We start from the raw sequence: 13,235 nt of genomic DNA, 5'->3' as shown, positions 1-13,235 counted from the left end.
CATTAACAATTTTCCAATGACAATCGCAATGTACACAGAGAAAGATCGACTGCAACAATGATTTTAACAACAATAACAGCAATGCTTTGAAATGGCTATTCTGGCTGAGAGCTAAGCATACTGGGATTTTTGGTCAACTTATAATTAAAACCAGATGCAGGTCATAAAGTTGCTGTGAGCCATGACATGGTCTGGAAACTGTGGTCTGAAGCTTCCTGTGTTTGACCAAATATGGGAAGTATCGACATGCTGTGCTTGGTCGAAGTCATTAGGTTATATTTTAGCTTCACTTGAAGCAATTTTTAAAAGCGGCATCTCGGCCTTTTGGCTAAGATGCAAATGAGATCAAGCCTTGGAGAAGGTGAGTCTGCACCTACTCCAATCAGCTTGGCTCATGTAGATCAGGCCCAAGACAGGAGGTGAGAGCCCTGTCTTGTCAGCTTGGATCGGGAATGTCTCAACTTGTTGAGACTCTGAATTGGACTTGATCTGATTGAATTGAAATTTTAAAAATAAGCAATTTTATTCGCAGTTTGAGCCGTGTGATCAGCTTCTGGTTGCACGATTGGCTGGATGCTGGAGAATCTACTGGAAGCATGCAAAATAATTTGTAGATGAAAGACGTGTGTTGGAATTCTACCGTCCTGCCCTCCACAGAGTCAGAGCAGGCGAGGGATGGACAATGGAAATGTCCGTTGACCTCAGGCGGGATTTTCTGGTCTCGGGTCGAGCATAGCCGTAAACTCCCACCGGTGAAGTCCTTTGTCTCCAGCGATAACTCTATCGAGATTCACCATTGCAAGAAGTGTGTCCTGAAGAAATTCTTCAGAGAAGACTACAAGGATAGATCCTACATCCGGAAACGACCTGGTCAGTTTTTCCTAAAACCCAGTGGTATTTATTTTCAGTTAAATAATTAGAGTTAACATTCAGTTAAGCGTTAAAGTTCAGTAAAATAGTTAAAAGTGCTGCAACTGTTTTTTTTTAAACTTTTCCAATTCAGTCAAATCGAGTCCAATTCAGAGCCTCAACAAGTTGAGACATTCCCGATCCAAGCTGACAAGACAGGGCCTCCACTCCTGTCTTGGGCCTGATCTACATGAGCCAAGCTGATTGGAGTAGGTGCAAGTCCTCCTTCGCCAAGGCTTGATCTCATTTGCATCTTAGCCAAAAGGCCGAGATGCCGCTTTGAAAAATTGCTTCAAATGAAGCTTAAATGTAACCTAATGACCTCAACCAAGCACAGCCTGTCCATACTACACTCGATCTTAGCCAAAAGGCCGAGAAGTGCTGCAACTGTTTAAGTTTGAGTTGGTACCTAACATGTTAAATAAAGGGAGGTTGTTTAATGAATTAAGAGTCGACTCCTGTCTTTGCTTATCACATTAACCTGAAATGCTTGGAGGGTGTTTAAATGAATAGCCGAGTATTTGCGACCACCCCCTGCAGTCCATTTGTAAGGTGGACTGATAATCTGGGTGAGAACAGCTGGAATAGTCTCAAATAAACCCCAGAAATCTGAGATGAAGTGCTCTTGAGGGAATCTATACAAATCATAGAAACCCGACAGTGCAGAAGGAGACCATTCGGCCCATCGAGTCTGCACCAACCACAATTCCATCTAGGCCCTATCTCCATAATCCCATGTATTTACCCTAGCTGGTCCCCCTGACACTAAGGAGCAATTTATCATGGCCAATCCACCTAACCCACACATTTTCAGATTGTGGGAGGAAACCGGAGCACCCGGAGGAAACTCACGCAGACACGGGGAGAACGTGCAAACTCCACACAGGCAGTGACCCAAGCCGAGGATTGAACCCAGGTCCCTGGCATTGTGAGGCAGCAGTGCTAACCACTGTGCCACTGTGCCACCCCAACATCCATAGCTGCCTCTCCAGAAGCAGCAGTTGCCTGTTAGAAGCTTCACCTGATCTTTTGTTGCTGTATCGCTTACAAAGCATTCTTCATGCTCGGATCTTCATTGCGTGTGGCTGAGGCAGCTTGTGGACTCATACATCACCATGATCTGCAATACAGCTGCCTGCGCATGAGAACAATGCTCCAGTATCAGTCTCCTTTTGGACACATCCCTTTGCTTGTGTCCTCATTCATGCATGGCTCCTTCCCCAAGAAAAGATGGTTGGTTTCTCCTCTTTCCCTCCCAGGTCTTCTCTGCTGTGTGCTTCATCACAAGCTATGTCGTCATTCTCACTGGGTACCTATCACTCAGTGGTTGTATGCAGCTTGAATGTGTATATAACTTGAATGTGTAATCTGGTGTGGTGTCTCTGATCAAATTCTTTTCTTTGAAAAGGCCCAATATCTGAGAGAGTGTGTTCCCTTTAAACCTATGATTCAGTGGAAATTACTGGGCAATGATAAAAATGCACAAGGTGTGGCTCAGCCTTCACGTTGAACCTTGAGCCTGGCAGCATTCTAATAATTGCCCCTCACTTGTCCATTCTGTCTCCATGACTGGAGAACTTCTTTCCCTACCAAAGGATTGTAATTCCGCTTTTTTAACCTATGCACTTTGCTGCCCTGCTACTGATAGTGGGGTGAGCTAGATTTTGCGCTGCTGGGTTTGTTCTGTGTATCATAGAATCCCTACAGTGCAGAAGGAGGCAGATCAGCCCATCAAGTCTTCACAAACAAAAATCCCACCCAGGCCCTCAGGATAATCCTCCTGACACTAAGGGGCAATTTAGCATAGCCAATCCGCCTAACCTGCACATCTTTGGATTGTGAGGAAACCAGAGCATCCGAAGGAAACCCACGTAAACATGGGGAGAACATGTAAACTCCACAGTCACCAAAGGATGCAATTGAACCCGGGTTTATGTGGAAGATAGGAGGAGGAGGAGGCTATTTGGCCCTTCAAGCATGCTCCACTTTCTGGTGCTGTGAGGCAGTAGTGTTAATCACTGTGCCACTGTGCCGCCCCAGTGCAGACAGTGAAGGTTGACTGGAAGACAAAAGGAAGAGGTTTACCAAGAACAGTGAGGTAAGGCCAAGGAGTAATTTGAAGACAAGTGACCTATCCCATTGCTATATATGTATAAAGTCTACACATTCATGCAATAAAAGTAAAATAAAGTTTATTTATTAGTCACAAGTAGGCTTACATGAATACTGCAATGAAGTTACTGTGAAAATCCCCTTGTCGCCACACTCCGACGCCTGTTTGGGTACATTGAGGGAGAATTTAGCATGACACTTAACTAGCATGTCTTTGGACTGTGGGAGGAAACCAGAGCACCAGGAGAAAACCCATGGAGACACAGGGAAAATGTGCAAACTCCACACAGATAGTGGCCCAAGCTGGGAATGGAATCTGGGTCTTTGGCACTGTGAGACAGCAGTGCTAACCACTGTGCCACAATATTGAGTGGCACACATTCAATTGTGATCCTGTTTTCAGGACCAGGCATCATTTATCTGGATACTGTTCCTCGCCTTCTGACCCGTTAAGCCAGCTCTTTTAACAGTCAACATTTAAAGCAGATTTCTATTCCTGTTAGAAATTGGGAATCACTGAGCAGGATTCCTGCTTCTAACTCAGCCTGCATGTTTTTGCATCGGCAGCCTGAAATGAGAATAAAGCAGTTAACTGATGCTGGAATACCTTGGGTGGGGGGAAGTCCTAACATGTGCACGCAACTCCCCCAATGCTTCTAATGGGTAAGGAAAGTCCACACCACAAAGTCTAAGGTTGTCAGTGATGGTCACAGAATCCCTACAGTGCAGAATGAAGCCATTCGGCTCATCAAGTCTACACCGACTCTCTGACAGAGCATCTCATCCAGGCCCTATCCCCAAAACTCCACATATTTACCCCATTAATCCCCCTAACGTGCACATCTGGGGACACTAAAGACAGCTTATCATGGCCAATCCACCTAACCTGCATATCTTTGGAGTGTGGGAGGAAACTGGAGCACCTGGAACAAACATAGGCAGACACAGGAGAATGTGTCAAGCTCCACACAGACAGTCATCCAAGGCGGGAAACATACCCGGGTCCCTGGGGCTGTGAGGCAGCAGTGTTTATGGTGTCAGACTATTTAATCTCATTGTTGTGCCATCAGCTAGAATGTTTTCTTGGGTGGCACAACCAGCTTTGGGACATTACCCTCCTTTGTCAGCCCTGCTTACACTCACATCTACACTTTGATTGCTTAAAGAATCATATTCCTCTAATAGTCTCTTCACTTGACTGTCACCTTCCTGTCACATAAAGCTACAGCTGATTCATTAGTCTATGGTCCGAGTATCATCCTGTAAAAGGCCCTGTGCCCCCAGCTGTATTCAAATTCTCTCATGGAACTCCAGTAAATCAACTTCTAAATGCTTATCTTTGTTTCCAAGTGGCTCCTTGGCCTTATCTCACTCTTCTTTGTAAACATCTTCCGATTGTTTTCCAGCCAACATTCACTACCAACACGGAATGATTCTCGAAGTTCAAAATCTCCGACAAATAACCCACGCGGCCATTTTCCATATCTCTGCCTGTATCCTAGCAGTTATTAGAATATTTGTGTATGCAGGACATCACAATGGAACCACATCCAAACCTCAACATGACATCTAAGCAGAAATGACATGGGAAACTAGTGGGACTGAAGGTTGACAAGGACCCTGGACCTGATGGTCTGCATCCTAGGCTCTTAGAGGCATAGAGGTTTACAACATGGAAACAGGCCCTTCGGCCCAACTTATCCATGCCGCCCTTTTTTCTAAACCCCGAAGCTAGTCCCAATTGCCCGCATTTGGCCCATATCCCTCTATACCCACCTTACCCATATAACTATCTAAATGCTTTTTAACAGACAAAATTGTACCCGCCTCTACTACTACCTCTGGCAGCTTGTTCCAGACACTCACCACCCTCTGTGTGAAAAAATTGCCCCTCTGGACACTTTTATATCTCTCCCCTCTCACCTTAAACCTATGTCCTCTAGTTTTAGACTCCCCTACCTTTGGGAAAAGATATTGACTATCTAGCTAATCTGTGCCCCTCATTATTTTATAGACCTCTATAAGATCACCCCTCAGCCTTCTATGCTCCAAAGAAAAAAGTCCCAGTCTATCCAGCCTCACCTTATAACTCAAACCATCAAGTCCCAGTAGCATCCTAGTAAAATGTTTCTGCATTCCTTCTAGTTTAATAATATCCTTTCTATAATAGGGTGACCAGGACTGTACACAGTGTTCCAAGTGCGGCCTTACCAATGTCTTGTACAACTTCAACAAGATGTCCCAACTCCTGTATTCAATGTTCTGACCAATGAAACCAAGCATGCTGAATGTCTTCTTCATCACTCTGTCCACCTGTGACTCCAATTTCAAGGAGCTATGAACATGTACCCCTAGATCTCTTTGTTCTGTAACTCTCCCCAGTGTCCTACCATTAACTGAGTAAGTCCTGCCCTGGTTCAATCTACCAAAATGCATCACCTCGCATTTATCTAAATTAAACTCCATCTGCCATTCGTCAGCCCACTGGATCAATTGATCAAGATCCCGTTGCAAACAGAGATAACTTTCTTCACTGTCCACTATGCCAACAATCTTGGTGCCATCTGCAAACTTACTAACCATCTCTCCTATATTCTCATCTAAATCATTAATATATTCAAGGAAGTGGCTGCAAAAATGGTGCTTGGAGTGGTTGTAATCTTCCAAGCTTCTATAGATTCTGGAAAGGTGCCAGTGAATTGGAAAACTAATATTCAAGGAGGGAGGGAGACAGAAAGCAAGAAATTATAGGCCAGTTAGTCTAACATCTTTCACTGGGTAAATGCTAGAATATATTATTATTACAGAGACAATAGCAAGACATTTATAAAACCATAATACAATCTGGCAGTCAACATGGGTGGCATGGTGGCACAATGATTAGCACTGCTGCCTCACAGCACCAGGGACCTGGGTTCGATTTCCAGCTTGGGTCACTGTCTGTAGGGAGTTTGCACATTCTCCCTATGTCCGCATGGTTTTCCTCCGGGCACCCTAGTTTCTTCTCACAGTCCAAAGCTATGCAGGTTAGGTTGATTGGCTATGTGTACCTTAGTGTCCTGGGATGCATAGGTGAGAGGGATTAGTGCAGTAAATATTTGGGGTTTTGGTGATAGGGCCTGGGTGGGGTTGTTGTTGGTGCAGACTTGATGGTCGAAATGGCCTCCTTCTGCACTGTAGGGATTCTATGGTTTTATGGAATCATGTTTGACAAATTTATCTGAGCTCTTTTAGGATTTTAAAAGGAAGATGGGTAAAGGGGAACAAGTAGATGTAGCGCATTTGGATTTTCAAAAGACATTCACTGGGGTGGTACATAAAAGGTTACTGCAGACGGTAAGAGTGCATGGTGTTGGAGTGATATATTTCCATGAATGGAGGATTGACTAACTGAGGAATTATCCTCATAAATGTTCTCTGAGGAATTATCCTCATGAATGTTCTCTGACACTTGCTGTACACATACCACCTGTGATGCACTATCAATCAAGCAAAGACTAGTTTGTATGCAAGAACAAATAGGCTTTTATTCACAAAAGACTTGGAGCACACCCATGCTGATGAGCTGGTCTGGCGACTGAGGCAGGGGGGTTGAGAGCAGTCACCTTTATACCTGGACCAGGGCGGGGAGGAGTCTCAGGCAGGGCCGGCAGGGGCATGCCCAGGCATGTCACACACACACACAGGCAATAAGCATCATGATGGTCAGTGTCAAGATGTGGCTTTTGCTACCAAATAAACCTGTTGGACTTTAACCTGGTGTTGTTAAACTTCTTATTATATATTTGAAAGACAAACCCTAAAGAATGGGGTGGGTTTGGATGACTGGAATCAAGTAGTGAACAGGTCAGAATCTGTGATTATAACTGTAATAATGCAGTTAATTTGGAATTCCAGGTTTTGCATCACTAAACTACACATAATGCACAGTTGTGTAGTATGATCTCAGCTGTAATTAAACTGTACACTTGCTGATTCACCTACATCCTGTGATTTAAATTGCTCCTTCACTCTGTCTAGCTATGTACTCTGCACATCACTCCTCAGCTTCACTGTCTATCCACACCATCACCTTCCCCAATTATTTATTGTTGCCACTCTCCTCAGTGCAATCTGATCGTTCTGCCTCAGTCAAATCCTCTGCATCAAGTGGATGAATTTCTCACCTTCACACTCGCAGGTCTGTGGTCACAATTCTTGTGGGAAAGGAACGCGTAAAATACAAGGCAAAGGGACTGCAAATAGTCTAGCTATCTGAAGCAGATAAAGAGGGTCTGGGGATAAGTGACACATCTCTAAGTGAAAGATGGGGAGCTCGCAGAGACAGAAATGCAAGCATCTCTGAACCATGCTTGCTGAGTTCATTTCATCGATGGCTGAGCCATGGAAAGGCTGACTATGATAACAGGCAGGAGGGATCGAGTGGAGAAATCATGACACCTTTCTTTATCTTCGCAGGTTGTGGTAAACCACTGTTAAGCTTATTGCCTGTGTGTGTGTGTGTGACATGCCTGGGCATGCCCCTGCCGGCCCTGCCTGAGACTCCTCCCCGCCCTGGTCCAGGTATAAAGGTGACTGCTCTCAACCCCCCTGCCTCAGTCGCCAGACCAGCTCATCAGCATGGGTGTGCTCCAAGTCTTTTGTGAATAAAAGCCTATTTGTTCTTGCATACAAACTAGTCTTTGCTTGATTGATAGTGCATCACAGGTGGTATGTGTACAGCAAGTGTCAGAGAACATTCATGAGGATAATTCCTCAGAGAACATTTATGAGGATAATTCCTCAGAGAACATTTATGAGGACACTTATTCAGGGGACATTAACAAGGATGTTTCTTCAGAAGACCACATTCCTTACAAGGGAATGCACCACCACAAATACTCACTAAAGTTAATTGCGTTGTCACGAGATGATTCACACATAAGTAAATGCAAAATGCATTTTTCATTTAAATTCCCCCAGGAACAACTGGGGGAATTTAGTGCACATGGTTTTGTTAAAGTATAAATTGTTCGAGAGTGTGTGCTGGGGAAGAGATACCACATGAATTAAGTTCATGGGGTTATCGGGATAGGGCTTGGGTGGGATTGTGGTCGGTGCAGACTTGATGGGCTGAATGGCCTCCTTCTGCACTGTAGGATTCTATGATTTTATGATTTAAGAAATCTTGAAAAAATAGTTCAAATGTTGATGCTTGTAAACACACACTGTCGCTATTCATTTTCTGGTTATCTTTCCTGGAAAGAGTGCGGTGGGGGTGGGGGGGGGAGGGGTGGTGGGCGAGCGGGGGGGGTGGCAGGAGGGAGAGTGTAGGGAGGGAGGGGGGGCGAGGTGGGGGCACACTTGAAAATTTTTCTCACTCAAAGGACCGATGAGCAAATTTCAGAAAGATAAAGTTTGGCACAACATTAATTCTGAATTAAGATAAAAATTGAGGTTTGGAAACGAACAGCTTTCATAGAACATAGAACATAGAACATTACAGCGCAGAACAGGCCCTTCGGCCCACGATGTTGCACCGACCAGTTAAAAAAAAAACTGTGACCCTCCAACCTAAACCAATTTCTTTTCGTCCATGAACCTATCTACGGATCTCTTAAACGCCCCCAAACTAGGCGCATTTACTACTGATGCTGGCAGGGCATTCCAATCCCTCACCACCCTCTGGGTAAAGAACCTACCCCTGACATCGGTTCTATAACTACCCCCCCTCAATTTAAAGCCATGCCCCCTCGTGCTGGATTTCTCCATCAGAGGAAAAAGGCTATCACTATCCACCCTATCTAAACCTCTAATCATCTTATATGTTTCAATAAGATCCCCTCTTAGCCGCCGCCTTTCCAGCGAAAACAATCCCAAATCCCTCAGCCTCTCCTCATAGGATCTCCCCTCCATACCAGGCAACATCCTGGTAAACCTCCTCTGCACCCTCTCCAAAGCCTCCACATCCTTCCTGTAATGTGGGGACCAGAACTGCACACAGTACTCCAAGTGCGGCCGCACCAGAGTTGTGTACAGTTGCAACATAACGCTACGACTCCTAAATTCAATCCCCCTACCAATAAACGCCAAGACACCATATGCCTTCTTAACAACCTTATCTACTTGATTCCCAACTTTCAGGGATCTATGCACACATACACCTAGATCCCTCTGCTCCTCCACACTATTCAAAGTCCTCCCGTTAGCCCTATACTCAACACATCTGTTATTCCTACCAAAGTGAATTACCTCACACTTCTCCGCATTAAACTCCATCCGCCACCTCTCGGCCCAACTTTGCAACCTGTCTAAGTCTTCCTGCAAACTACGACACCCTTCCTCACTGTCTACCACACCACCGACTTTGGTGTCATCAGCAAATTTGCTAATCCACCCAACTATACCCTCATCCAGATCATTAATAAATATTACAAACAGCAGTGGCCCCAAAACAGATCCCTGAGGTACACCACTTGTAACCGCACTCCATGATGAATATTTACTATCAACCACCACCCTCTGTTTCCTATCCGCTAGCCAATTCCTGATCCAATTTCCTAGATCACCCCCAATCCCATACATCTGCATTTTCTGCAGAAGCCTACCATGGTGAACCTTATCAAACGCCTTACTAAAATCCATATATACCACGTCCACTGCCTTGCCCCCATCCACCTCCTTGGTCACTTTCTCAAAAAACTCAATAAGGTTAGTAAGGCACGACCTACCTGCCACAAAACCATGCTGACTATCACCTATCAATTCATTACTCTCCAAATAACTATAAATCCTATCCCTTATAATTTTTTCCAACATCTTGCCGACAACAGAAGTGAGACTCACCGGTCTATAATTCCCGGGGAAGTCTCTGTTCCCCTTCTTAAACAATGGGACAACATTCGCTAACCTCCAATCTTCTGGTACTATACCAGAGGCCAACGACGACCTGAAGATCAGAGCCAGAGGCTCTGCAATCACTTCTGCATGAAGAAGCAATGAATAATAAATAAAAAGGAGTATTAGAGTTAGAAAGGAGAATGAGTGTTTCTGGCTCCCTCCCAGGCTCAGGCTGTTCACTTAGTCACCCCCAGCCTCTGTGAGAATGGATGGTGGTGTGTGTGTGGGTAAGGGTGAATGAAAACTCTAAAGTAAAAATAAAGTTATTTATTAGTCACAAGTAAGGCTTACATTAACACTGCAACGAAGTTACTGCAAAATTCCTCCAGTCACCACACTTTGGCGCCTGTTCAGGTCAATGCACCTATCCTGCATGTCTTTCAGACTGTGGGAGGAAACCGGAGCACCCGGACGGAACCCACGCTGACACGGGGAGAACATGCAAACTCCACACAGACAGTGATCTAAAGCCAGGAATTGAACCCGGGTTCCTGGCGCTGTGAGACAGCAGTACGAACCACTGTGCACCGTGCCACCCTGATACTGGGAGTGAGCCAGACTTATGGACACATTTGGCCCTCGTACTCTCACCTTCACACACTCTCTCACCACCAACCTCCACAATCTCTCACCCTCCAAACTCCCTCAGCCCTCTCTCCCAGTCTCTTACTCACCACTCTCTCCGTCCCCTCTCCCAGTCTCTTACTCGCCACTCTCTCTGCCCCCTCTCCCAGTCTCTTACTCACCACTCTCTCCGCCCCCTCTCACAGTCTCTAACCCTCCAAACTCCCTCAGCCCCTTCTCACAGTCTCTTACTCTCTCTGCACCCTCTCACAGTCCTCTCACCCCAAACCTCACTCATCAGCCCCCCCCCTCACAATTTCTCTCACCCCCTCTCATGCTCTCCACCCTCAAACTCTCCACCCTGCTCTCACTCTCTCTAACCTCCACACACTCTCTCTCCCTCTCACACTGTCTGTCTCTCTCTGCCCTCACACTGTTTCTCTCTCCCCCCCACTACACTGCATCTCTCCCTCCCACTCACACACTCTTCCCCCCCCCCCCCCCTCCCCACACACTTTCACTTTCTTTCTCTCCCCCCACACACACACTCTGTCTCTCACATCTTCTCTCTCATAGTCTCCAATCACTCACTCACTCAGATGCCGGTGGGTCCCACTCCTGTTGCCTTGTTTTCTGCTTTGGATGCCCAGGCCCTGCTCCATGGCTCTTGTGCTCCCTGTGACCTGTGCTCCCAGCACCTCTCCTGAACCCCACTCCCCAGCACCTCTCCTGGGCCCCACTCCTTGTCTCCCTGGCCCCATCCATCCCCCTGGCTCTCTGCTCCCCGGACCCTGCTCCTTACCTCTCCAGCCCCACTCCTTGTCTCCCTGGCCCCATCCATCTCCCTGGCTCTCTGCTCCCCGGACCCTACTCCTTACCTCTCCAGCCCCACTCCTTGTCTCCCTGGCCCCATCCATCCCCCTGGCTCTCTGCTCCCTGGACCCTGCTCCTTACCTCTCCAGCCCCACTCCTTGTCTCCCTGGCCCCATCCATCTCCCTGGCTCTCTGCTCCCCGGACCCTGCTCCTTACCTCTCCAGCCCCACTCCTTGTCTCCCTGGACCCATCCATCTCCCTGGCTCTCTGCTCCCCGGACCCTGCTCCTTACCTCTCCAGCCCCACTCCTTGTCTCCCTGGCCCCATCCATCCCCCTGGCTCTCTGCTCCCCGGACCCTGCTCCTTACCTCTCCAGCCCCACTCCTTGTCTCCCTGGCCCCATCCATCTCCCTGGCTCTCTGCTCCCCGGACCCTGCTCCTTACCTCTCCAGCCCCACTCCTTGTCTCCCTGGCCCCATCCATCTCCCTGGCTCTCTGCTCCCCGGACCCTGCTCCTTACCTCTCCAGCCCCACTCCTTGTCTCCCTGGCCCCATCCATCCCCCTGGCTCTCTGCTCCCCGGACCCTGCTCCTTACCTCTCCAGCCCCACTCCTTGTCTCCCTGGCACTCAGCTCCCTGAACTCTGCTCCTCAGATCTCCAGTGTGAGCTCACCGCCGCTGGTCTTCGCTGCTCCTCCAATCCAATCACAAGATTGTTTTTCTCCCACACTTGCTGCAGGTGAGCCTTTGAGCAGAAAACATGGGGGAAGAACTGGCCTGTGATTGAAGGAGCAGTTGCATTCCGATTCTTCCATTCAAACGTCCCAATTTTACTGGTATTTTGAAAACTGGCCCAGGGACAGTCCTCGGGCCACATGTTGGACACATGGCTATGCGGAGGCAAACATTTGCCTGTACAAAGCCTGTTTGTTCACTCTGTGACACATTCCCTGTTATATGAATCCATGCACATCTGTGCAACTCACTGGAAATATTGGCAGATATTATGAGTCAGTCAGGATTTTTCATCCAACACACATACAGTGGTTAGCACTGCTGCCTCACAGTGCCAGGGACCCGGGTTCGATTCCCGGCTTGGGTCACTGTCTGTGTGGAGTTTGCACGTTCACCCCGTGTCTGCGTGGGTTTACTCCGGGTGCTCCGGCTTCCTCCCACAGTCCGAAAGACGTGCTGGTCAGGTGCATTGGCTATGCTAAATTCTCCCTCAGTGTACCCAAACAGGCTCCGGAGTGTGACGACTAGGGGATTTTCACAGTAACTTCATTGCAGTGTTAATGTAAGCCTACTTATGACACTAATAAATAAACATATACGCTCTGTACTTTCTCTTAACTTCTGTTTAATTTGCTGAGTTTCTCTATGCTATGCTTGGCAATGATGTAAATATATACTGTCTCTGGGGTAGCTGCTTTTGTGAAACAGAGTGCATTAGATGCCATAACACTCAACATAAAATTGATGTAAAGCTGATATAAACAACTGTCCATTTTAAACGTGGACACTACATTTTTTGAAAAATCCTTTTGTGGGTGTGAGTGTCACTGGCTGGGTCAGTAGTTACTGCCTTGAACTGAGTGGCTTGCTTGGCCATTTCAGAGGGCACTTAACCACATTGAATCACAGAATCCCTGTAGTGCAGAAGGAGGCTGTTCAGCCCATCGAGCCTGCACTGACAACAATCCCACCCAGGCCCTATCCCTGTAACCTCATGCATTTACCCAGCTAATCCCCCTGACACTAAGGGGCAATTTATCATGGCCAATCCACCTAACCGCACATCTTTGGACTGTGGGAGGAAACCAGAGCGCCTGGAAGAAACCCACACAGACACAGGGAGAACATGCAAACTCCATACAGTCACCCAAAGCCAGAATTGAACCTGGGTCCCTAGAGCTGTGAAGTGGCAGTGCTAACCACTATGCCACCATGCTGCCCT

At 47.1% G+C, this 13,235-nt stretch overlaps 1 protein-coding gene across 2 annotated transcripts in view; it reads left to right on the top strand.

Annotated features, from left to right (window-relative positions):
* Positions 1 to 13,235, top strand: part of lipf (lipase, gastric) — a 911,257-nt gene that overhangs the window by 567,202 nt on the left and 330,820 nt on the right. The gene's annotated exons all lie outside the window — the stretch shown is intronic.

The sequence above is a fragment of the Mustelus asterias genome, chromosome 11, assembly GCF_964213995.1.
Source record: "Mustelus asterias chromosome 11, sMusAst1.hap1.1, whole genome shotgun sequence".
NCBI classification, from domain to species: Eukaryota; Metazoa; Chordata; class Chondrichthyes; order Carcharhiniformes; family Triakidae; genus Mustelus; species Mustelus asterias.
This window is presented reverse-complemented; position numbering and strand designations above follow the sequence as displayed.